The sequence below is a fragment of the Oxyura jamaicensis genome, chromosome 7 (assembly GCF_011077185.1).
Source record: "Oxyura jamaicensis isolate SHBP4307 breed ruddy duck chromosome 7, BPBGC_Ojam_1.0, whole genome shotgun sequence".
Taxonomy (NCBI): Eukaryota; Metazoa; Chordata; class Aves; order Anseriformes; family Anatidae; genus Oxyura; species Oxyura jamaicensis.
The window spans coordinates 20,957,302-20,985,206 of NC_048899.1; the positions used below are offsets into that span (position 1 = coordinate 20,957,302).

Below are 27,905 nucleotides of genomic sequence, written 5' to 3' on the forward strand. Positions count from 1 at the left end.
AAACAGTGGCTTGGAAATTTAAATGAGTGAATGTTTCAAATTCTTCAAAATCAGTTTTGAGCATAAAACATAAAAGGGATGCTTTATATCCAAGAAAACTAGAATGCAGGCATTATATAAATAGATTTTACAAAGGGCTGCTATTGTTACTATACATTGCTTTTATTCCAGTAGAAATGCACGGGTTATTGAATGCTATCTCTCTGCAGTTAAGGCAGTCCAGGTTGCAGCATTTTGCCAGTTTATGAGACTCCAAAGAGGTGACGAAAAATCACAGAGAAAATGGCACATGGTACTGCTCAAGTGAAGGGAAAAAGTAAACAGTATAAATAATGAAAATAAGTAGGCTGAACACATCCCAGCACCGACAGGAGACAGCTTAAACAGAATGGGAGCAGAGAACTTCCTCCTCCTTAACCTGTTTATCCAGCCTATGCATCTCCTTATGTGTGCATTGTGAGATTTAGCAGCACCCTTTGTAGCTGTCAGATGTGGGTGCATGTCTCTACCTTATCTTGACCTTACACTGGAAAAGACACAATGAATACTTCTTCTCTCTTCTCATCCCACCCCACCTAGTTTCCCCAGGAAAAAGATGCAGGCTGGTAGGGATTTTCAGTGTTCAACAGGTCATCAGAAATACGTGTTAGGAGGCTGGGGATGGATGAATTCTCCGTGTCTTGTGGTTTAGAGTAATCATCAGAGGTAATACACAGATTTTACAGAGGTTATGCTGCAGAATTGGGTTGGTTCTCCATTTTCTTAAGTGGGAAGGAGTTAGCTACAGAACTCCTGGAGATCCCACAGATCCATCCACACTTGCTGGCTTTTCCAATCACAGTGGAAGATGTTCCTTCATCCTTGCTATACCTCTTGTAAAAAATAAAAAAATTACTGATCTATCTTCCAAATATTACATAAGACAAAGAGTTTTGATGAAATTAGGAATAATGAAGAGTAGTTTGGTGCTCTCAGATACAATATTAATTCAGTTTTGACTAGACCTTACCATTGACCAGGGGTGAAGTGTTATGTACACCACCTGTAGGTGCTCTTTCCAACAAATACCTATTTAAAAGCCAGACAGAGGCTTCCTGGCATCAGTAAAACATTAAGGTTTCATGTCTAAAAACAAAATTCAGCAAATACTGGAGGTCACATATGCTAAAGTTAATCTGCCATCTTGTGGGTATATACCACAGTACACTGCTTTTTAATATCTACTACACAATTTATTACTGATAAACTAGTATCTAATTTTCGTACACTAACTGTCTGTATATTAAGAATAAATGATAAAAGATTTCTGAATGAAAAATGTGCAACACTGAACCTGGACAACCTATAGGAACACTAATGAAGAACAGTAGGAAATGGTTGCATATACAGAATCATCAGAATTAATAGATGTCAGTATGTTGCTCCAAACAAGTAAATGCTATTAAAAAAAAATAAAAATCTCCCTAAATTGATTATCTGGGACACATATTCAGTCAGAGAAAAAAAAAAATAAATCTTTAGAGCTTTTGACTGTTTACTCAAAGTTAACAATCCTGGAAGTAAATAGGCAAGGAGCCATAGAAGACCTAAAGCAAAAACTGTATCACGGGGAAAACATGAACAGCAGAGATCTTTTTGGTCACTTGTCACCTCCAGTGAGCCTGGTAGTCTGTTGAGTCAAAATTCTAGTCAAAGAATGTCTTTTTCCACTTCCAGAAATAAAGTACTACAGGAAATACGCTAATTTAGATATGACAGGAAAAAGAAAAAAAGAAGTTTAATTTTATAAATTATTTTGTATAGTCCATCTAGATTATTTCTATTACATTTCATGAGAGTTGTATCAGTTCTATCGTGGGGCTTTGCTTAATTTCATTTAAATATTAGCAGAAATGGAAATCTGCCACAAAGAAGGATTTTGACCTACTAACTCTTCAAGGGAATTGCTCCAAAACTTTGGTTCAGTTTACTTTCAAATAGTTCTAAAAAGTATAATTTGCAAATCCAAATTCTAGATATGTGATCTGGTTTTGATTTTAAGTTTTTATTCTATCTCTGAACCAGTCATGGCATCCTGCACTGATTTTGGTGTGATATCTGAAAACAAATACACATTAAAAATTCTTCACACTGTTAGTGATACTGAACATGAAGTGAAATTATTTTCTACAGATATCTGTAACTTTCCTTATGATGCACATATATTTTTTATACATATATAAAATGCAGTGCAGAGAACTTCATATAGATGGATGCAGCAGCATGACACTGACAAAGGTGAAAACATCGCACTAGATGAGGTCTATGCACTGGATTTACATAGGTATCTTCTAATGATGAAACACAGCCATTAAATCTGAATCTACAGCCTCAACACAGGGATTCTGTTCTCCTTGCCACCTACATGTGAGCACGCCTCATGCCTGTCCATTAGAAAGCATGGGGATGCTTCCCCAGTGCTTAGGACAAGCCAGGTTATGCCTGGCAGTGACTTATCCAGACAAGATAATAGGTTTATCAAGAGAGTTGTCATGGTAAACAGGTAGAGTTTAGTTTTGTACAACTCCAAAGAAAAGGAATAACCCCAAAACACCTATGCACTACCACCACTACTCTGTCATTTTTAATTTTATTTTTTTTTACTTCCTCAGATATTATTGAGATAGTGCTCAGGTCACACTGTAGAGCTCATAAATGCATTTTGATCAATAGATAGTAACATGCTACAAAAATAGGAGATCACTCTCCCAAACACTTTCCTTAGATATTTTAGAGACACTCGAGATAAAATGTGTATGGCAGCATCTGGCATATGTAATAAACAAACGTGTTAGAAAAAAAAAAATATATATATATATATCTTTTAATTGCTCTTTGTTTTTTTAAGACAAAAAGGTATGAAATGATACCCCCCCAAAAAAAAGAAACAAAACCCATGAACAAGCTAATGTTTCAGCATTAGAAAAGCTGAAATGCAGTATCAAAAAGCAAGATGGTTCACACAGTTAGCTAGTTCTAGCTCCCCCAAAGCAGATATTGTACAAATGGTATTAGCAGTTAGAAATACTGTACAGTGCATAACACAGTATACAATTAATTATTAAATACCTTGATTTCAAGCTACTTCGGGGGTCTGTGTGTGACACATATACACAAGATACATATTCACTAAGTCAAGTCAGGTGTATTATAAGAGAACAAATGCCATCAAGAACATCTTTGCCAGAACAAAGTAAAATAAAATAAAATAAATAAAACAACCAAGATTGTTGAATAGGCTACCTGCAAAAAAATAGCTCACAATACAGGAAAAGGTGCTTCAGATACATGAACTACAAGCCTCCTCTGAAGAAAATATCTTTAAAATTACACTAAAATAGTATTGTTTCTCCAGTGTTTCTCATGGATATCACATTTACTCAATTACAAATTGAATAAGCTTAAGTATAATGCTCACTAAGTTGTGTTGTTCTGTTTTGCTTCCCTTCCAAATTCAAATTCCAGAGACAGAACATTAAGGTCAAGCTAAGTACTTCTGGTTTCTCAACTGACTCTGGCTGAAACATTCTTGTTCCCCACAGGCTATGATTTACCTGTCACTCTCCCCAAGTAGATGATCACCTTGGCACCTCTCTTCCCTACCCATAGCTTCCCCCACCTTGACTCCATAGGAACCAGCTAACTCCTTTCTCATATAATCTGAGACCAATTATTAGCCACAGTACTTAATTTTGAAGTTTGATGGTTCTGTTTCAGATCTAAAAAGGGACTTGTGTGACTGAATGTCACTCTGCCAACTGTACTAATTGTTCTAAAAAAGATATCACTTGTACCCACAAATCCGATCTAGCATCTCGTAGGTAATACATACACTTTGAGTATTACCAAAAACTTCTGTGTATTGTTTTAAAAAAATCAGAATGAGACAAGATAAAGAGATCATTACACTACCTTACAAATCCTATCCAGTTACTTTATGGCATTTGTACAAACTATTGTAGTTACTCAAGCGATGCAACTAAGATTTGAGCATACATAAATAAAAGACATCACAGATTAAAATTTTGATGAAGTGCTACCAAGGGTTAAATTCTGTTTTAATCACTGGGCAGTAGGATCACGTGACTCCTATTGAATGTGCTCTTTGCCTCAAGCCTTAAGCTTTTCTTTGTAAAGTGTCTTGATCTGTAAAAAAGCAATGAATAAAATAGCTAGGAAATGTTATTTCCTCCCTCTCAGTAAAGTGAGGGAAAGAAGAGAGAATAAGGGTCAACATACAGAGTGCACAGTAGAATATGTAGTAGAATAAAAGAGCACTGTCTACAAAGAAAAGTGAAAGCAGTGACATAAAAAATGCTAATTTTCTTACCTACTACAGTATATTACATTGTAACACTGGAAATTTTAGATGAAAATGGGACACATGAGTTTTTAGGTATTCAGTTTCAAAGGAGGTAGCCATTTGCCTTAAAGAAAAGGTTTTATTAAAAACTCAGTCACCAGGTGAAAAACTTTTCAATCTGGCCTAGTCAACTCTGCAAATTTTATAATTTCAATAATAAATAAAGACTTCTGAAGTGAAGCAATGTTTTAAATAACAAAGCCAATTTCTTCCATTTCTGTTCTATCACTCCACTGAACTTAAAGTGTTAATGTTTTCTGTAAACCCCACACACTTCATCAGAAAATGAAGGAATCACTAAATAAATCGCTAATTGTACAAGATCATCTACTTACATATATTGAAGTTTTTCTATGGTATAAATTGCTGCCATGACACTAAACATTGTGATGCCAGTATTACACCACTTACATTCATACTTCTGACTAATAGTTAGACAATCAGGCTGTACAGTGACGACAAGAACTATCAGCTTGTTTATGCTCAGCTTCAATGAAGTGAATGGCTGACTGGGGATATGGTATGACTAACAAGAGGTGAGGGAGGAAACAGCTTTATGTCACCACATTTCAAATGAATGTCATGGTTAGAAAGATGGTATAAATCTGTAACCAAGCGTGACCCTGTTCTCTCCACAGTCACTAGTCCTGAGTTGCCCTACAAAGGAGGGCACGTTAGTGAAAGTACTGGATCAATCTGGGTTGAAAATCAGTATTACTATGATTGGTTAAAAAAAAAAAAAAAAGGTTATATTTTCAGTGAAGAATCCCCTTAGAAATTATTCATCCATCCAACCGTTAAAGTAAATCCAAGCAAATAAAAAAAAAATAAATCATAATAATAAATTATAATAGGCAGACAAAGAAAAAATAATGGTTGTTCCATTATTCCATAGCTGGATGCCGTAAGAATACCCTAACATTCTCATCCACTTGCCTACTCCTAGGAAAACCCTTCTAATTTGTTTTTATAGACTATCATTCTGCAGTACAGCAAGCATACTTTGTGCATAAACAAGATGACCTAGTTTTCAACATCTGCAAGTCTTAGCTTGAAGCTCGTTTGTTACTTGAAAAAGGCAATTAAAATTTAAACAACTGCGAAAGAATAAACTCTTGTTTTCCTTGAATTTCTGTGAAGAAACATGTATGCATTAACTAATATTCAATACAAAGTCACACCGGAATTCAAAACAGCAGAGGATAATTAACAGTTGCATCCTCTGAGAGCAGAACAAATCACAGACAGATACTAAAACGTATTGTGAAACATACAAAAATTGTAGAGGTAAACATCTCAGGAGACATGGTTGGGCAATTCCTTTCAAAGTATAAATCATATAAGGGAGCAGAAATTCCACAGAACAGTCTTCAAATAATGAAATAAGCTCTAAGCTTATGAACAAAGTGACCTGTATATTTTAATATGGAACCTATTAAAAATCCAGACACTTAACAGAGCCACACAGCTTGCAAAAAAAAAAGAAACACTTCACATGAAAGGTGACTTTTAAACTCCAGAAAGCACTTATAAGCGTGAACTTATTCCAGTGTTCTATTTTATTTTACTTTGTCATCAATTTTGCATGGTTTTCCTTGATACTGACATCTGTTATTACTTAACTACGCATTTCAGGATAGATTTACTGTTAACAGCTACATAATCAAGTGTTCTAAACTTTTCCCACGAAACTGCCTTTTTTTTTTTTTTTTTTTAATGTAAGGTGTACTAACTATTTTGATGATGAAATCTAGCATCCTACAGACAAGTGTGCTATCTATGATTGTGTAAGAATTCTGTTTCCATGGAATATAGCACTCCTAAAAGAAATAAGTGATAAATTAAAAGTGAAAGTTCTCATCAGTGCAGAAACATCAATATTAGTATTCCCTCACTGTATATATAAGTATATTGTAATATAGTTTCAGATTCTTTTATTTCCCATAAATCCACTCTTCACTGAATTGCCCCTATTTCTTTATATTTAATTACAACCTACTTTGACCTTTTTCCTCCTACTAATATATAGAATTTTTAAGGAATAAAAAAATAGCCATGTAATATATATGCTAGTTACTTACAACCTACTTTGACCTTTTTCCTCCTACTAATATATAGATTTTTTAAGGAATAAAAGAATAGCCATGTAATATATATGCTAATTACTTTGACATTGATTATTGGTAGAATCATAAAATGGCTGATAAAGAACACAATCAGTTTAGAATTAGGGATGCTAGAATAACTAAAAAGAGTCAAAACAGCTTTAGGAGAACTCAGTCTTGCCAAACAACACTTTTTTTTTTTTTTTTTTTTTTCCCCTGAATACAGGTTTGTTTGATCAAAGGAACTGTTTTGACATAAAAGCCTTCTGCAAAGCATTTGATTAGGTTTATACAACATTCTGAGACACACAAAAAATCAGTACTGTACAGAAAAACTGTACAGGGTCTGAAATTTATTTTATATATGTAAATTACAGATACCTCAAGGTAAATGTCGGTGAGATGCTACTAATACAAGGGAGCATTCCCGTTCAGATCCTATATGGCTGACTTCAGCCAAGAGCAAAACAGGCATCTTTATTTGAGAATGAAGCATTATTTTACATCATATTCTGGCATACTCATTTGAAAAAGAAAAGTGAAAGGAGAAAAAAAAGAGAAAAGAAAAAAAAAAAAAGAGAAAAAACAAACTCAATGTTACCAGAAAAAGAAGTTATCACTCAAGTAAGAATTTCACTTTTCATTATTTGAGCTCTGAAAACTGTACTTAATGTTCCACTTACTTCATCCAACTAAATAGTGAAGTAATGTTATTATCAACTGTATGTCCCTATGTGCCAAAGAGCCACCTTTTACATTTTAAAGATGTAAAGGATAATATAGTTTGTATGCTATTCTCAACGTCATCTAGAGCCACAGCTTCTGTAAAATTAACATTTTTTATATATGATTTAAATATCTTCTTTTCATCTTATAAGGAGTTATAATTATTACTAGAATGCTAGATAAAACATTAGAATCAAAATTACTTCAAGGAATATGAAATAAACATACGAAAATACAGAAAACATGCCACTCAATTACTTTAACTGTACTCTTATCATCTTAAGATTACACACAAAGGAATTCAAACTGGCTGATTCCAGTATGCTTTTCACCATTATAACTTAAAAGGTATTTCTTTAAGTCACATGCATTTTGTTATGAAAGAATTCTGCCTTGGTATGACTTATATTTGGATTTAATCTTTCTGCCCTTCCCTCATTCTGTTGTGCAGTTCACCTGCTTATGGTGCTGAGCAAAGACCCCAGGTGAGCAGCCAATAGCCTACCAGCCAGCAGACTGCTCCCCTTCTCGGACAGCACCACTGGGCAGATGGGTCTGGCAAGCCAGTTCACTCCATCCCGATTCTCCCCAGACAGGGAGACAAGTGATTCATCTCTCTTGGCAGATAAGCTGCTGACATTTCCATCTCTGTTCACTGGGTTAGCTGACAGATTGTTGACATGATCTTTTTATTTCTCCCTATTCTCTTTACATTGGAGCCTGAAACCTTAGCAGAAAGTGAGTGTTCACCTGCTATAGTCTACAAACACCACATGGAGTCAACTCTGCTAGTAACTTAATTTTCATGGTGTAAAAGTTAAGCACATATATTAAAAAAATATACATTGCAAAGCTTAGTTTAGCAAAAAAAAATAGGTCATGGGAAAGAAAATTATCACAAGTCATATGATACATTTAAAATTTCATATTCTTATTTATTATGAAAAAAAATATTTTGGACAGATGATTTTAAGATACAGAAAAAAAATACTTAAGAGGAGGTTAAGAAGATACCGCTCCATCAAAAAATTAAGCCAGACCTCTTTTTGTAACTTAAGTGACAAGCAGTTAAATTCAATATAATACAGAACCATAAAGTCAATTTCCAAATGGGAACACACCTTTACAAAGCAAACAACTGGCTTAAACTTCAGGAAAGTAAGGGCTCAGATGTGGAAGTTCTATCTAGCTACAAAAGAGACATGTTACAAATTTTAATGACACTAGGCAGGCATCACTATGTTTCAAACAACTTAATCTTGAGGCTGAACAAGAGCAGAACCACACCCAGAAAGCGTAATTATATATGGTGTTGTATAGGTAAATCTTCCTACAGGACTGGAACCTAACAAGTACTAAAAGACATAAACAGAGGGAGGAGAACAGGCTTATATACAGAGTTAGCAGAACAAAAATGGACCACTAGTGATCTAAGGGAGGGGGAAAGCAATTTCTAGCATATGAATAAGGAAATGGACTATACAAATAAGTTTTATTATTGTACCAACATAGAACAAACATTTCTTGTGCCTTTAAATGAAAGTCTGGACAGACATTTTCCTAGCTCAAGAACCTGAAGTTGCAAAATAAACAATTCAATTGTGACATCTCAAATACCCTTCTCCTATTTACTATCAATGATTTAAATAATCTACTAGCTTTTGAAGTTTCTAAAAGAAAAAAAATCTATTCAGATAATGATAACAGAGAAAGGAAATAATTCCTATCAGCAGTTTTTTTTACTGGTAGGAGTGATGAAATTGTGCCTCTTTCATACAGTTTTCTGGACACTAATCTAGAAACCACTAAACAGATGGGGAACTTGTAAAAGAAAGGTGATTAAGAATCCCTTTTGGAAGTCTGTAGAACAGGAATTATTCAAAACAGAAGAATGCTTCAGATTTATAAATAATATTTGCTTGTTATAATTTGTATAAAATTAACAAAAAAGGTATCAAGTAAACAAACAGTTGGAGTATATAGCTAAAATTTACCTCTTCAAGTCCCAAAAGAGAAGTCTTCAACAGAAGACTCATATATCTGTTCAGGGCTCTTATCTGTTATTGCTTTTCATTCAGCAGAAAATAGTATTTTTTATTAAAAGTTCCCTTGAAAACTACTTTAGACATACACATAAGGCAATACATTTGTCAATGTATACCCTTAAGTCACACTCAGCTGAGTTAGCCCCAGACTGTTGTAAATTTGGTGTACTGGAAAATGGACCATTAGAAAAAAAATAATAAAAATATTCAAGCTTTGCAAGATCTGTTTAAATTTCCTAAATGTGCTGAAATAGTATTATAGCCTTATTGTGAGTATATTCTCCTTTGCCGTCATGAAAGAGCTGGAATAAATAAAGTTCTGTCCTGAAATGGTAAAAATTTTACAAAGAAACTTTGAAGGATGTTTCAGCACTATCTGGCAAATACGTGAGAAGATTGACTTGGTGTTATAGAATACCTTAGGATTAGGAAATAACAAACATCTGAATTGTGAATAATTCTGAAGATTCACGTTTTCATATTGTTCATATGATTTATTTATATATATATAAATATTTGAACTAACAATGAAAAAAATGAATTTAATTAGATATTGAAAAGTTCTTAAAATTTGTGCTTTCCTAGTATGCCCTTAATTTTGTAGTTGGTTATTTTAGTGCAACAAATAGAACAAAAAGCTACACTCATATCAGTGTTTCCTGAAAGAAGAACACTTACCCACTGTAAATGTTTTCCCTAGACACACAATGTATTTAAATGAACTCAATACTAAGATGGGTTATAGTCACTTCATGAAATTTTCTGACTACTCATCAGTCAAGACTTACCTTTGCCCAGGTTAAGAGCCTTTTCCATCTGTTTTATTTACATGAACACATGACCAACATATGAAGATTTTTTTATATATATACACATATATACACACACAAGCACAAACATATATATATCAGCGTTCACAGGAAGCACGCAAGCATGCTCTGGTTCCTAACTTACTGAAATGGCAGCAAGGCCCACCCTTTTACAGACAAAACCAGAACAATGATCAAAACAATACTTTAAAAAATATATCACAAACAAAAAGCACCATTTTGTGTACAGATTTGTCTGAAAAATGTGTCAGTTAAAAAAAAAAGTTAAAACAGCAAAGAATTCTGCAGCATCCAGATACAAGACAGAAAATCACTGCCTAAATTTTAGCATTTTCCAGGAATTCACAGAACAATTGATGCCACTTCTTCCTCTCTAGGCTAACATTCTCCCCCCCCCCCCCCCGCCTTTTTTTTTTTCCTATTTCTTAGACTTGAGCAAGTGCTTCTTGCACAAACTTTAAAAAAAAAATAACCTCTAAGAAAATTTTTCAGTGATAGCCTCTAAAAAAGTAAAGACAAAATAACTTACTTTTCTGAAGCACATCTTGAGCTGCGTCACTTCCACATATCCTTAAATTCTGTCTTTCACAGTATATTTGTAACTTGCCAGTTTCAATGGTAGAAGAAACTTCATGGTACTTCTCAACAGGTCTGCCAGAAATTCACTATTCATGATGCAGCATCTAGTGGGACAGTAGAAAAGACTTGGTTTGAATAATTAAAATAATAATAAAAAATAAAAAGGATTGCAGTGGACAAAATTATCTTGCAAAAGAAAAGCAAACTTTGAAATTACTGTCAAGTCAAAAGTGAGTTCATGACTTAACTTTAAAAATGCTTGCCCTACAAGACTTCTATACTTCTCAAGCCTCTACTCTGTCCATTTCCCATTTTTCATACGTGAAACCCTGGCACCCTTCTGCTCTCTCAGATTCTGTATCTACCTGGATATTTTAATTCCTACCCACTTCTAGGTTTGAGTTCTTTCTAGATATTCAACACTTACTATTTTGGGTGAAAGAGAAGCATTCATACACTACACATTTCAACATTAACTGTACTGAAATGGGACACAATTATTACTGAAGGGTAAACTAGCTGAGTTAAATCTTATTAAGAATATGTAATTGTTCAATTTAAAGATTTGAAAATAAAGATCTGAAAACAGTGCAATTCCACATTCATCATAAATATGTACCTGAACTTACTGGTCTGCAATCTGCTAAATTCTTAATTTCTGAAAGTCTTGTTAATCACTTCTGGCAAGTTTAGAACCTACAATTGACAAGAATGGTAATCCCACTAGACTAAAGACTAGGCTACACCAAGCTATGCAGCAAATTTTATATATACAGAACCTTCTCTTTGTCTGCACAGATGGACACTCCATTGCACTATAAATTGTTGTTTTCAGATACTTGCATAAATTAAATCAGTTTCTAGACCTGTGTGTTCTGGTTTTCAATTAAAATAATAATAATAATAATAAAAACTATTTCCCATCCTCCTCCCTGCCATCTTCATCTTCATCCCCCATCTCATATTTCTCCTCCTTTTTTTAAAAAAAAAAAAAAAATAGGAAACCAAAAAGGATTTTCTGATTCACAATGTCTTTCGGCTTGTCTTAAGACTTTAAAACACAAAACTAAATTTGGCAGAAATCAAGCATCTTTTTATGTTTTATAAAATGGAGCCCTGCAAGTAAATTCAATTTGTGGTCAAAGAGATCTAATGTTTCCTTCGAATGCATGGTAGGATAGCTTAAAGTGCTTGTAAAATGTGCTCAGTGATGCAAATGCTTAAAACATTATCTACTGCCAGTAGCTACACCACTGGCAGTAGATTACAAATGCAGAAAATTTCTGTCTACTATAGCAGAAAACTGACACTTTATACATGCTTACAACCAGGCAGAAAGGCCTAACAAAAAGAATAAAAGCATTTTAAATAAATATAATGATAAAATCAGGTTTTAGATTTTTTTTCATATACCAGAATATCTTATCTCACTGCATTGGTGCTGATGAATAAGCAAGTTTTAAAAATATATATATTTATTAAGGTGTTGTTTACCTCTCTCTGTCAGAGAAGACATTTAAAATCTGGAAAAAGAAATGATGTCCTAAGTTTTATAGGTCTGAAACGAAACCATGTTATAACTGACATCTAGCCATTGGAACTCTACAGTTCTTAGTTCTGAGTTTCTCAATGCCTTAAGTATTTCTGATTGTCTGCAAATCACACAATCACAAAATCACAGAATTGTAGGGGTTGGAAGGGACCTCAAGAGATCATCAGGTCCAACCCCCCTGCCAAAGCAGGTTCCTTAGAGCAGGCTGCCCAGGTAGGTGTCCAGATGGCCCTTGAATATCTCCAGAGGAGACTCCACAAATTCCCTGGGCAGCCTGTTCCAGTGCTCTGTCACCCTCACTGTGAAGAAGTTCTTTTGCATGTTGGTGCGGAACTTGCTGTGCTCCAACTTGTGGCCATTACCCCTTGTGCTGTTCCCACAAACTGCTGAAAAGAGGTTGGCCAAATCCCTCTGTCTCCAACAAAATGTTTCCATCTAAACTTGTATTAAGTGAAAATTGTATTGGGGGAACATTTTAGTGGGTTTTTCTCTCCTTTTACAGTCACATCTCAGTGCCAGATGAACACGTCCCAGCAACTGCTGACAGACTGTACCCATGAAAGCTGAAACTGCAGAATTTCTTTCATAGATCGGTATGGAGCAGTACAGTCATGGTGGGCAAAAATATCAGAATCCACTCATCTAAGCACAATTCAATAATTTAATGGTGAAACCTGAGAGCATAACCCCTGCAAAGGAAAGTTAACTTGGTGATGGATTCCATTGCAGCTTTTTTTCACATTTCAATTTCATTACACAGAATTGCCTCATATTTATGTACCTATACAGTCACTGGATTATTTTTCTCACTGAATTTTCTGGAGCTAAGAGAAATAGAATTGCAGAATCACAGAACCATTTAAGCTGGAAGCATCATCTTGAGGTCATCTAGTCCAACTCCCTGATCAAGCAAAGTCACCTAAAGCTGGCTGCAGACAGCTTCTCACTGGCTATACAAATGGAGATTCCACAATCTGTCTGGCCAACCTGTGCCAGTGTTTGACCACCCTCACAGTAAAACAGGATTTTCTTTTGTTCAGATGGAATTTTAAGTGTTTTAAGTGTTTTGTCCACGGCCTCCTGTCCTGCCAGTGGGCACTACTGACAACAGCCTGTCTCCCTCTTCATTCTCTCCCATCAGTAATTTATACACATTACTAAGATCCCTCCTAGAATCATAGAATCATTCAGGCTGAAGAAGACCTTTAAAATCATCTAGTCCAACCTTTAATCTAGTACTAAACCATGCTATTATGTTCTGCATCTACACATTTCTTGAAGACCTCCAGGGATGGCAAATCAACCACTTCTCTGGACAGCCCGTTCCAATGCCGCACAACCCTTTCAATAGAGAAATCGAAATCTTAACAATTGGTGTGTGGGACAAGACCACAATCCCCACCTCACTACAACCTCCTTAAAGGTAATTGTCAGTACAATAAGGTCTCCCCTGAGCCTTCCTTTCTCCAAGATAAATAATCCCAGCTCCCTCAGCCACTCCTCTTAAGACTTGTTCTCTAAGCCTTCACTGGCTTTGTTGCCCTTCTTTGGGCATGAAAGGTCTCCCCTGAGCCTCTTATTCTCCAAGCTGAACAGTCTGTTTTCTCAGTCTCTCCTCAATGCTTCAGGCCCTTTATCACCTTTGTGGCCCTTCTCTGGACTCACCCCACTAAGTCCACACCTTTCTCATACTAAGGAGCCCACAGTAGACATGGCATTCCAGATATGACCTCACCAATGCTGAGTATAAAGAGGATCAACTGCCTTGACCTGCTGGCAGTGCTCTTAATGTAGTCCAGGATGCTGTTGGCCTTCTTTGCTGTGAGGGTGCATTGTTGGCTCAGGATAAACTTGTTGCCCACCAGGACCCCAACAGCCTTCTCTGCAGAGATACTTTCCACCTGGTTGGCCCCCAGCATGTACTGGCAGGACTTGGCATTGTCCTTTGTTGAACTTCATGAGATTCCTCTCTGCCCAATCCTCCAGCCTGTCCAGGTCCTTCCAAACTGCAGCACAATCACATGGTGTATTAGTCACTCCTTCCATTGCCATATTATCTGTAAATTTCCTGCACTGTCCCATCATCCAAGACATTAATGAAGAGGCTGAATAATGCTGGCTGTAGCATTGACCCATGAGGTATGCCCCAGTGATTTGCCTCCAAGTGGACTTTCTGCTATAACATTATTTTCCAGCAATTAAGAACTTTGGCTTTTTTGCTTCAGATACATCATATAAAACTTTTATTTGTTCAACAAATTCCATAAATATTAACACATACACTATCAATTAAATAACTTTAACTTGAGTTATAGCTTTTGTGTTTGGCCACCTGCAACCAAAAGAAACTTCTGCAGCAAAATGGAGAGAAAGTCTGAGTACTACAAAGCCTAAAAACACAGGTGTTTAAAACTGACCATCTAAACACAAATTTAAATCGCTGTGTTCTCGATATGTGGCACTAATTTCTAAGGATGTTTTTAGACTGTTATCTTTGTACTATTAACAATTCTATGTATATTTTATCACCACTTCATTTTTGACAGAACTAGGTCTCCATAAAGATATACAAATCTGGAAGCAGAGAGAAGGTGCTCGGCAACAAAAACTTCGCAAATTGTTAGGACAGCATATAAAGGCTAAAATGTTGCTTTTATTGCACTATATAAAGTGATTAAGATGGATTTTCTTTTTGATATTAGTATCACAACAAGAGACCAAAATTGTAAGACCATTTCCTTCTGAAATGTTAAATTTGGTCTTGAACCATTTTTTCCACAGAACTGACAGCAAAACATGTGGCAAACACGCTTGTTGATTCGGACTATACAGGACCCTTGCCATGAAACCAAAGAGTCTTACTATTCATAATCCCACATTTTCATTCATTTAGTTCATGTGTAGTCACTAATGCCTTTTACTTTAAGACTTCTATCAAGAGGAATTCTTGAAGTCAGTGATATGTAGACCAGATTTCTGGTATTAAGATTTTCTGCACATAAGTCTAGGTTCTCATCAAGGCCTATCTCACTGGAGTTTCAACACCATCAAAGGCTCTTTAAACCAAATAGATTAAAATGTAAGCTCATTTAAAAAAAAAAAAAAAAAAAAAAAAGGCAATAATAGTCACCAACACCATTCAGCAGCCCTTAGGGTTGGGGATGTGAGGGAGAAAAGTAACAAGCCAGAAAACATCTTCCATGCCTTGAGTGTTGTCATGCAGCTCAGCAAATGGATTATGCCAGGTCAGCTTCTTCAACGCTGAGCAGAGTTCTGATACCAAGGATGAACTGCTCAACAGGTCTTTCTTTGGCTTCATCTAGCTCAAAGAATGGATAATTTCATTTAGTTGAGTCCAATATATGCAATCTGAGTAAGAATAAAAGTAGTAAGTGAGCTACACCTTTGGAGCCAAGGTTACCTAATAACTAGACACATACTGTATAAATCAATTCCTTGCCTGCTTGCTATTTATAGCTGTTAAGTGATTTGATCAATACTAAAGCATGCATTTTGCACATGTATTGAGCTGGGTGTTCTTCTCTACCCACTCAGAGTATTTATAGCTCTGTATGTAGTAGATGTGTTGCAGTACTTCATTAAATGACTTAACACCTCTAAAATGTTGTATGTACAAAAGCTGCTGTCATTTTAAATGAAATAAAATTGTCAGAAACAGCTATTCAAACCAAATCCTCAAGAAAGTGTTTTTAAAATATATCATGTTAGACATTTGCTTTGTAGATTACGTTCATCTTCAGAAATTTCTTCTTGTTTATGCTATTAAACATCAATTAAAAATATAATGCTGTGGAATGTATTAAAACACCCAAATAAGATGCAAAATATCGATGGAAATTGTGACTGAAATACCTTACAATTTGTGAAGAAAAAAATGAAAGAATTTACACTAAAAATCATACAAATATATATAAACAAAATACAAGTGTATTGAAGGCAGGTAAAAATAATACTGAAAAGAACATTGCTCATGTATAATGACAACTGAGATCATTTTAAAATCTGTTTATTATTTGTGAAGAAACTGTCAAGACTCTTATGACTAAAATTAGACTTACTGTATCAGTTATGTTTTAATTCTTGACTGCGACATCCTTTCACCTACCCCTACACTGCACTCTTGTGAGACAGTCTGGTAGTGCAGTAGCACAAGACTAATTTTTTCAATAGTATGTGTTTTCTTCCATATAGAGATGCACAATAGAAGGGGAGTGACATAGCAGCTGCATGCACGGGAAAGAATTCCTTCGTCTTAATTTGCTGTTGCTGCAGGATGCAACAAGAAAGCTAGATTTAGAAGAACTGCAACTGTTCTCTGCTGAACAGCTGCTGTACATCAGGATGACAAAATACTAATGTAGCATATAAAACTGACAGGATACAAAGAAGTCAAGGGGGCTTTTAACACCATATTATGGTTCAATAATAATTGCTATTGAATAATCATGAAAAATAAGTATGTAGATATTTTTTTAATTAAAATAATCTAACATAACTCATGTAGTCCCACCTCTTGGCTGTAACAGGAATCAAGGTATGCAACTCCCTCACAGCATCATGTGTTTCTTAGTTTAAACAGATCTAGGCTTATCCTGCCTAAGATGACTGTGTCCACATTAGTGTACTTCTGAACCAAATCTGGTAAACTACTAGAAACCTGCAGGACGTTACCCGGGCCATGCAGACGTTTGCAATCTTATAATCATTTTTAGGTAACACCACTTTCTTAAAATATTTAAAAACATGTATAATAATATCTCTACTGCTCTGTCAAGAAATAAACATTTGGATAAGTCTGTCCAAGGTCATTTAACTGATTTTCAGTTATATAAATTGCACACTTATTTGAATATGTTATGCAAAGTAGAGAAAATAAGTAGTAAAGAATAAAAAGGAAGATACCGATGGAAGATCAAATTCAGTAGATAAAACTACAACAGTAGCAATCTATATGCATATCTAACAATGGAAACTCTAGCTGCACTCCTTTTTGCAATGTCACAAACCGTTGCTGTGGCACTAACAATGCCATTAATCCAAAACTGAAAGCAGGGAGTATCTGAAAACTCAAAGTCCAGCCTCCAGTATCTCTAGTGTTAAACTTCTAATGTTAAAATTTATTTCCAGGGTTGTGTTTCTCACACATAAATCATATTCTCTCAGTTCTCTTTTCTGCCTCCCACCCAGCTGCACCTCCACCCACCGTACTTCAAGGCTGTACTGTTTGTGCAAGGTAATGTTCATCACTGCATATAGTAAAATGATTCTACCTTCTGTTACCCAACAGTTTTTCTTTTTCCACTCCATATCATTAATAGTTAGTCACAGAGCTATTATTCAGTTTCTGAACTCCTAAAATGAAATATCACTGATAGGTTTATATCCTTGGCAACCACACATAATATAGAGAACTGTATTTTGCTCAGCTTTATCACCACATTCCTACTTCTGCTTGCAAATAGACTCTTGTTATTGTTGTTGTTAAATAATGTGTGTCAACAAGAAGCTTCAACAAGATATTTCATACCAGTTAATATTTAAATATTTCTTTACATCCCCAGCAATATCACTAGTTTGAGTTACCACAGTCATTCAGCCCAGAAGTAGAACGCTCTGCCAGTTAGCGTAAGCCAGGTACCTATAAAGCACTGATTTTAATATGCAGAGGATTCCTGAAGTATATGTATACATACATATATGGTTTTGCCTTAAATACCACATCTTTATCTGTAAAAACATGGCAAATAAGTGAATTGTCTAAAACATTTGATCACATAATACACACTATTCCTTCAATGTAAATGCTACTTTCTGTGTTAAAGTTTTGTATTTACAATATTTTGCTCAAGTCTCTCTCCATGACCACGTTAGCGAGCACCCCAAATAGAAGACTGTGAAAACCTTATAGCAAATTCAATTGATTTATTAGTCACTATGAAATTTTGTATCACTATAAAAAAGTCAAGTGCAGGGTATGCAACTACTTGAAAAGACAATGCATCCAACTTTATATACATGTTTGTATTAGCATACTTTCACAAAATTAACCAATGGTTGTTAGAAGACTGCCATTTGTTATACTAAGGATGAACTGGATTCAGTCAAGACAACTGGTCCTTCAGTATAGACCCAACCTGGCTGCACCCTCCATCCTCTATCATTTATCCCTTTCCTAGCACAGGTAGCTGTTTTCAGAAGTGCAGAAAGTCATCAGGTAAAAGAATATTAAAGTGACATTAGTAGTTAAAGCTAGGATCATTATAAGCAAATTATCTATTCAACAAAGAAAATCCGTATAATGTTCAAACCCCTTATCTTCTTTCTGGATCCTCTCGCACCCCTTATTTTTTTTTTGGCTAGTATTATCAGTGAAGCGCTCACAGTTCTACATTCCTTTTAGACTGACCATGCTTCAAAAGCACTATAAGCAAACACACACACACAAAAAAAACAACAACCAAAAAACAAAACAAAACAAAACAAAACAAACAAACAAACAACAACAACAAAAAAAAACACAGAAATACACCAAAACACCTTAAGACAACTAATATCACAACACACATGGGAAGCTTTTCTTCGTACAGTACTAGAGCAACATCTTGTTCCATGCACAGAGCTAGCTGGTATGGCCTGCTTCCCTTTTCCATATATATAATGGTGTTCAAAAAAACTTTAAAAAATCACTTACATTCATTACAAAATATGACTATTTCCCACCATTTGGCCCACCTTTTGTCAGACTTTCACCAGAGCCTCACTTTCTTAAAGCCTTCCAAAAGACAGTCACAGCCACTGCATCTTACTATTACAAATAGTTTAACCCCAAAACAGAGAGAAGGAATTATTCAAATTTTGAATAAAGGAGGTGAGAACTACTGGGACTGCTAGTGTTCCATCAGGCTATAAAGACAGTCAGAAAAAGTCCATTACCCACTTTATCCAAGCATATTATCAAGTTAGCCCAAGGAGTTTTTCTGTTCCACTATGAGGTAGCCTGTTACTTATGTGGTATAACCACATTTCCTTCTACCTTGATATAGAAAAATGAGTATTTTTCACCAAATTTGTAGCTGACAGTGTAAGCTCTCAGTTCTTTCAGAGGAAGGAAGACGGAAATGTTGGAGCAGGTAAGGGAAGGTTTCTTGAGAATGAGAGGGTAAATTCACAGGCTTCTGAAGGGAAATCATAGCAGTATTGGACTAAAACATGCAGGAAAGTACTGAATGTTTAAGCCAGAGTGGATGCAATTTTTTATTTTTATTTTTTTTAACACAAAGAAGATTGATAGAGAGGGGACAAATACAACTATCATACTATATGCTGCATCCAGTTCTATCAAAAAGATGTTCTCGGATAAATTATGCATCTTATATGCCAAGCTCTTCAAAAATGTGCTTCTCTTAATAATTCACCTACAGAAAGTATGGTTTTGGACTTGAAAGGGTGATATTTTGTAATGCCTTCAGCTGAATTTGTCTACAGAACGTAGATACATACACTAGAAGCAATGGGTTGCCCAGGGTGGTATCACCATCCTTGAGGGTGTTCAAGGAAAAAGTTGGACCTCGTACTTAAGGACATGGTTTAGTGGGTGACATTGGCAATAGGGTGATGGTTCGACCAGATGATCTTGAAGGTCTGTTCCAACCTTAATGATTCTATAATTCTATATCATGCATATGATTACACAGTGCACGTGGATGCACTGTTATCAACATTTCCTTTCGCCCTTCATTGGAATTACTACTTTGAGTGTTAAAAAGTCTCTCTTTCCAGTTATCTGTACTGAAGATAGAAAAAAAAAAAAAAGAAAGAAAGAAAGAAAGAAAGAAAGAAAGAAAGATTGCTTTTGTTAGCAAATACTTTGTTATAATTTTATAGTTATCTTTTGCTCTAGTTAGCTGTTATTACTAATGGAGATGTTTCTTAGTCTTTCCTAGTGACGTTGTATTTGTCACTATTCTGGGCATTAATCCAAGTCCAAAGATAGGAATGAAAATTATAGGCTCTTCCTACATAGCTTTCCTTTTTAGCAACTTCATGCAGGCTCCACATTAGCAACTTTAACTTCTCTCAGATTTCTTCCTACATAAGTCACTCTACAAATGGATCAAAAGTGAAATAAATTCAGCTGACTGCTGTAAGGGAATTTGTTCTGTAATTTCTTACTTAAAATAGACTTTTTTTTTTTTTTTCAAATCCAACTAAAGCTAACAGATTGTTTTTGTTTTCCTGTAGTAATTTCTATAGTATACATCACATTAATATCTAAGGGAAAACATTAATAGAACTTTCTTCACAATGGTTCTGTAGGATGGAAAATATTATTTTCATCATAAATAGCAGTAGCGAATTCATGCACAGAGAAACTGTACTTTGTGTTCAATATCATGTGAGAAGATTATGCTGAAATCAGGAATATCTTCCTGAAAATACAATCTGTCTCCCTCCTAATTCTTTCAGAGTTTTGGGAAATATTGCTATGTATTTTTACTTCTGTTCCATAAGGCTAATTAAGTGGAACGCTAAACACAACTTTTTGATTTGATCTAATTCATCATACTACCCCAATGACTAGGAGCCCCAGTCATGGGTCAGGATTCATTCTGTCAAATATTAACAAATTAAAAAGTTGTAAATGTTAAAAATACTAAATACTAACTAAAAAAAAAAAAATAATCCAACAACTAAATTTAATTCACTCCTAGTCTGAATTAATTGACAGCAAGTCTATTTTGAAGCAAGAGACAGCACTAGTATGTCACTGATACCATCTGTCTTTTATGCAGAGAGATTTGTAAGGCACATCCACATCCTACTGCTAATGGAAAATCTCTGTATTCCAGTATATGGAGCCCATACACAGCAGTAGGAGTATGTTTGACAAAACACTGCTTTATGTCTACCAAATCCCTTGGATTATGTACCATAGATTCTTTAGAAAGGATGTAATATTTCACTGAAGTTAAAATTGACATATTAATAACACATTGGAAATTTGCTAGACTTTTTCTTACTTTCTGCTCAGACTTTCTGTTCCTCTTTCTTTACTTCTCCTTAATAATGAAAAAATAAAGAAAACATATTTGCATGCAGCTCTTCAACCCCACTTTAAAATAAAATCAAGAAACGTTACCATGAAGTTTTTGGTTGCCTTTTACAATGTAATGTATTCATTTAGGGTTAAAATCTGCAATCAGATATGATTACAAATTGAACAGTGATTGGGAAGCACTTAGTCACCTAACCAAGATAAAACTTTATGAGTGGCAAATCAGAAAATACTTCTGAAAGAAAAATCTGAGAGGCTGCAAACAAAATCAAAAAAGAAACTAAATTGCAGGGAAGTCATTAGCAAAATAACATTTGACAAGCCCAATTGCCTCCTACTTATTTTTGTCCTACCATTTTAAAATAATCACTTCCCACAGTCCATTTCTACTTTTCTCCATCTTTCCTCCTTTCCCTTGCTAGCCCTTCTGCAAAACAAAAGCCAACTGTTCTCCCTCTCAAAACACAGTCTTTTCACTTACTACCCCCCTCAAAACTTGCATTACTGTAGAACTTACTATGGGACTTTACAGATACAAACAACTCCATCAGATAATACAAGTAACCAAAACACATAATAAGCATAGTAAAAGAATCCCTTACATCCTACTGGTGCATGCAACTGATTATGTCTTATACTATATTCGTACAATATCAAAGCATTTAGAAGTTACTCCATTGACTTCACTGTGCCCAAAGTTTCATCGTTAATATTCTATCTATAAGACATATTTTAAAATAACAAACAAAAACTTATGTGGTGTTAACAGTTTCCAAAAGTACAGTACAAATTTTCAATAACTTCATACATCATAAGTAAATTATAATGTATCTTGTGCTTGCAATGTTTTAAGCTGTAAATAAATACTTACTTGGCTTGACTCTAACATCAACTTTCTTCATCAGATTTGCTATCTCCTCACCCTCTGCACAGAAACAAAGAGAAAGATGAGCTTGCAAATGATTAAGACTCAGAAATGGACGAACAGCTGTAAGGCACGCAAAGTTACTAAGATTGTTATGAACAAGCTAACAAAAGGAGTTTGACTAATGCCTGACACAATTAACACTTACTGTACCTCATTTTTGTCATGTAGTTATGACACTTGATATATATATATATATGTATATATATATTTATATAAAGAATTGGAACAGTATCACTTTATTTTATTTTTATTTCCATCTTTGATAAATCCATCTGAGGATGTTAAAAGTACCCTCAATTGATTCTGAGTTCAGGTGCTCTTTTCACCTTTTGTTTTCAATTGCCTTTGTGCTTGCTAAAAAAAATAATAAATAAAAAATAAAAATAAAAGATCCTGTAGGGCCTGTATAAGCAGTAACTGAAGTAAGCGAGAATCCTGACACTGATTTCAGCTCTTACCACCTACACTGAGCTACACATGTCGATAGCCTGGAGAGGTTCGTTAGCCCTTTGCAGTACACAACTAAAAGAAGTCAAATATTGCCCCCTAGTGTCTGAAGGGCAAATCACGTATTTTACCAACTGCTGACATTTAACATCAGAGCCTTTCTATCCTGACAATACAGAGTCTTTCAACGGGAATTTGCGGAAGCTTGGAGGATTGTGGTGATGCATAATCACATATTAAGGAGCATAATTCTCCTTAACCCCTGCTGGATGAGCACATCACGACACAGCTCAGAAAGGAGCTTGATGAGTATATAGCTACATGACTAAGAAACACTAATTTCTGCAAAGTGGAATTAAAAATATTAGCAAATAATTAATATTGTGTACTACGGAAGCAAGAGAGATATACTTCAATATATAAGAAAAATGGGTCTTCTTATACTCCAAGTACACTGTCTTCTTAACTAGAAGAAAAATAGTGACTAAAGTGACATTAGTTGTCCAAATGAGACAACAGTTCATCATCTTGAAGGCATCAGTTTAAGCTACTACAAGTATACATTCAGTTTACAATTCATTTCAGAAAACACAGAAGAGAGAATCCCTGAAATGCAAGGAAATCATGTAGTCACTTAGTATTTGTTTTCAAGACATTATAACTAAGGCACAGAAAGATGCGGCCAGAGCTAATAACAGAAATTGATACAGTAACACCAATTTCAACCCTTTGAAAATAAAAGCAAGTCAATTCTGATCAAAGCAACAGGTTTTATTTTTGTAAAGAATCTTTTCAGGCACTGAAGGAATACAATAGTAAAGGCTGCAGCATCATACTTCACTTCATGTTGCCAGCAAATAAAAAACATCCACCAGAATACCAGGACTTGCATACCGCCAGCCTCCACTGCAGTTCACAAGGAGAACTAAAGGAATTAAGCTAACTAGCTAGTAACTGTGCTACCATTATATCCAGCATAAATCAAAAATACGCACACAGCAGTTTCACCCACTTAACAAAAACACCCTTTGTACAAAAATACGTGACAGCCAAACATGCATCTCTGCCCTTACTTTTCCCAGCTACAGATGCTGTGACTTAAAGAGATGGAAAGAAATGGTGAGCTTCCCTTTCAAACTTACCACATGACATAGTATGCAAAACTTGTACATCATTTAAATTAAGTGAACAGTATTTTGCTACTGCTAACAAGTAAAGCAGATCCTGTTGTAGTTCTTGAGATGTTTTCCCCCTCCGGACACTTGGTTTGACCACAACAGTGCAGGTCACACTGTACCTCAGGTAGAAAAATTTTTATTATCACAGAAGTCTGAAGACCAATATCAACAATGAGAGCCATAAACCAAACTTTACCAATGCTGCCTAAAGACTTTTTACCTCTGTTTTAAGGGCTTTGCAATATTTCTCCAAAACAGATTGATTATAGCAGCTATATCTCAAGGAGAAGAAAAGTTTTACAGGCAGATTCCAGCTCAGATGTTTGTCCACAAACACTACAGGTTCATATGAGGGCCAGGTTAGAACTTTTAAGAGGGCACATAACTGTTTTCTTCAGACAATACTTCAAGTCCTTTCTCTAACACTTTAAACTGCTAACGCTCCAGGAGACCAAGTGCTCAGTGTTTAAGCTAGTCAACTGGGCAAAACAAGCAGTCTGCTTACACCTGGAAGATGAGGAGGTCGTGTTCCCTGTTAGTCCTGAGCCTCCTTGTAGAGGTGTCTCATTAAGAGGGACAATTTTCATTCCATCTTGCTTGGACACATCACAAAGGCTCATTTCTCAGCAAAATCTTTTTTTAACAGTGGTCCATAATCACTTGTAGTAGCGCACTATTAGGTATCTAAATTAACTTAGTGTTAAGAACAGTAGCTCTTTTTTAAATATGTTTGCCTCATGGACAATGATACTACTAAAAAGTAAAAGGTCACCGACCTTTTCAGGAAGGATAAATGAGTTAGACATTGAAGTGTCATGTGATTATAACAATCAACCCCTTAAAAAAAAAAAAAAAAAAAAAAAAAAAAAAAAAAAGCTTTTACTTTTAATTATTCATTCATTTCATTCATTTAAAGCAAGAGATGAAAGAGAAATTTCATTTCCTGTTATGTTTGTCAGTTCTCATCACATGGCTTTTCTTTTTCTATGCCAGCTTTGTGTCTGATTTTTCTTAAATTTTCGCTCTTATATTTTCAGATGATCCACAGCACATCCTTGGAGTACACAAACAACTTAGAGTATTGAGTTTTCTCTGTTTATTAATGCCTTTCTTGCTTTAATACATTTAATGCTTATGAATGGCTATTTTTATTGGCATTTAAAAATTTAGACCTCAAGCAGTAATATTACTAAAGCAAAAGCTGTAACAATGCAGGCTTCTCCACAAAGCTCTGCCAACGCAGCTCAACGGCATCGCATTCTATCATTGATTACTGTTTCTACTACTTTGCCCAGTGGAGTTGTCAGGCATACTGGTATGTAGTTTCCTGCATCATTCCTGGAGTCTTTTTAGGCAGCCAACTTGGCCATTTTCCAATACCACTTAGTACCACTCCTATTAAGCAGAAGCTCACCACTTGCTGTCCCTGGGGTACAAATTAATTTAGGATTCCAAGATGACTACATTTCATCATTTCAAATCATATTGCTTATCTTTTCCATTCGCTCTATGATAATTCTGTTTGAGGCATATTCTCTGCCTCGTCTCCCATATGGAAAGAGCTCTGTCATGGAAATCTTCCAAAAAATACTCCCCAGTGGAAAAAAAAAAATCCTTTTTCTGTTATGGCTTTATCACGATTGCTCTTTCTCCCCTCTCTCTCCCCATTCCAAACCTCGATTTTATGTGGGTCTTAAGAATTCTCTTGCAGGATTTCTGCCTATAAACATTATTGTTATTAATACTCCTTTTTGCTAGTTGCTCCTCTATCTCATTTTTTAGCCCACCGTCATATGTTTTCACATTTGATTTGAAGGTTTATTATCCCATCCCTTTGGACACAACTTCCTTGTGTGCTCCTGTTTGGAAGATGTCTTCTTTTTTAGATAACTGCCCTGCCCCTGTGGTTTAGCTATGCTGGCATCCTTCAGAGCACAGCCCTCCACAACCACAGGGGTAAACAATTGTGCAAACTCTCCTGCAGCAAGGTCCTAAAGAACATAATGCAAACATCGGATTATGGACTTCTGGTATATCTGGTAATTTTTCACAATGAACTATTACTCTCATTGTGAAGACAAAACCTAGTATTAAGTTTTTCATACAATAACCACGTCCCAAAGCACAACAACAAAGCACAGAGCAATACAAGTGACCAGAGACTAGTATCACAGCAGAGGAAAAAGACCCTCTACACCATTATTGTGGAAAAACCAATTCCTTTCCCTAATTCACTGCTAATATGCTGAATGAAAGCTTGTAAATTTACAAATATTTTTCCAAATCATGCCAATATGACTGATATAACTGAAACTCTGGGACTGTTAATAAGTGGGTGTCACACTCAGGCACTGGTCCTCTCACACATTAAGTGCTGCATGGTAGGAGCTTGATTTAATTGGCACCAAATAAATGCCTGAGGAATGTATCTGATTAACAACAGGGAGAAACCAGAGAAAGCATTTGCCCAAAACAGAAATTATTTTCTGAGGCAATAAATGCATACTCCAAACTGGAATTAAAATAAAATCACAGAACTCAGAATGACTATTGTACAGCATGTGGGTGTTGGATAAAAAGGCTTTGTGTGGAAGTTGCTACATTACTTAACAAATGTAAGGAGTCTGTCTGAACAGCATCATAAAAACCTACCATATTTATAAGGCTTGATTACACTCTGCCTTAAAACAGCTTCAGTTTCGTTCCTTGTTTAAACACAGCATTCTTTGTAGAGACCAAGGGAGGAAAAAAAAAAAAAAAAAAAGGAAAAAAAAATAAAGAAAAGCATTGCTACTAAATCACAGGAACTTTCTTTGTACCTTAGGCCTCTAAAATTTTCTCTGCTGAGTCATGTCATCTGACTGGTCACACAAAAATACATGTCAGATTGTAACTTATCATGGAGTTGATGAGAGATTTCTTTTGAAGGAACTGAAGCTAATGTGCTTAAGCTATTGAACAAAAATGTCATTTACGCTCTTTATGTGCATTTTGTTCACATTAAATCACATGCATCATAGAATCTTTAAGGACAAAATGATTGATGCACAGCAGATGCACTCCTTTAACCACTGCAACTTGCCCTAGCAAAGCATTATTAAATATGTGTTCTTAAGACTGTATAAAGCAAATTAGCATGCTCTATTTTCTTCTGATATGTAGTGCATGTTTTATAGTTGTTCTCAGTGTTTTTTACCTTAATGATTTAATCATTTAAAATCTTGCATCCAAATTATGTTGATGGGGCCCTGCAGTCACCGCCGTAAATTCCCAAACTGATTTTTTGACACTCGTGAGCTATATTTTGCCTCCAGTAATTCTTCACAGAATTCACAGATATTTGTAATTACTTCTTATTGTTGTTTACTACTTCATATATGGTTTTGCTTAAGACACTTTTTTTTTTTTTTTTTTTTTTCTTCCCTGAATGCTGACAAAATGTATTTCAGCTGGAGGCTGCCCGGTCTCAGTTCACAATAAGTGAGGTAATTAGAGATTCTAAGTTTTCAGGCCCAGTAATTTTACCTCTTTTAATTAGGGGTCAGCCTGTGACCCCAGCACATTCTGTACCTGGCTCACCCTCCTTCTGCTGACTTAGCATTCTTTCAAGAAAATTACCTCACCTGAGGAGAAAAAAATAATGAATACAGCAGCAAGACCTAGTAATTAACCTCTGTATTGAAAACTACATACGGGAAAAAAAAAAAAAAAAAAAAAAAAAAAAAAAAAAAAACACTTTAACACTGGGGTTGCTTTCAGCTATGCACCCTGCACAGAAAGCTCTCTATGTGCGTTCAGAATTTAAAAATAAGTAAGAAATTGTGAACTTGGGGGTGTCCTAAGTCCAAAGTAGAGGAGCTTACTTTCTGGGCCGCGTTTCAAACTGAGGAGGAGCTGAGAAGAGCCCTCCCGCCGGGGCTGCGGGCAGGAGCCAGGCTGAGGGGCTCTGCGCCGCTCGACGTGGCGGGAGGCGGCCGCCTGAGGGGAGCCCGCGCCGCCCTCCCCGCAGGCTGCCCCGCGGCTCCGGGAGGACTCGC

The 27,905-nt window shown here is 35.6% G+C and overlaps 1 long non-coding RNA gene across 2 annotated transcripts; it reads right to left on the reverse strand.

Moving 5' to 3' along the window:
- Positions 1-12: 12 nt before the first annotated feature.
- On the reverse strand, positions 13-27,868 carry LOC118169766. Of its 2 annotated transcripts, none has more exons than XR_004752267.1 (4): positions 27,732-27,868; positions 22,187-22,240; positions 10,638-10,791; positions 13-872 (listed from the first exon to the last, which is right to left on the reverse strand). It is a non-coding gene; the product is annotated as an uncharacterized LOC118169766 (long non-coding RNA). The 2 variants fall into 2 exon arrangements; XR_004752266.1 differs by lacking the exon at positions 13-872 and adding an exon at positions 6,099-7,027 and having other exon boundaries at positions 10,634-10,791.
- Positions 27,869-27,905: the final 37 nt, after the last annotated feature.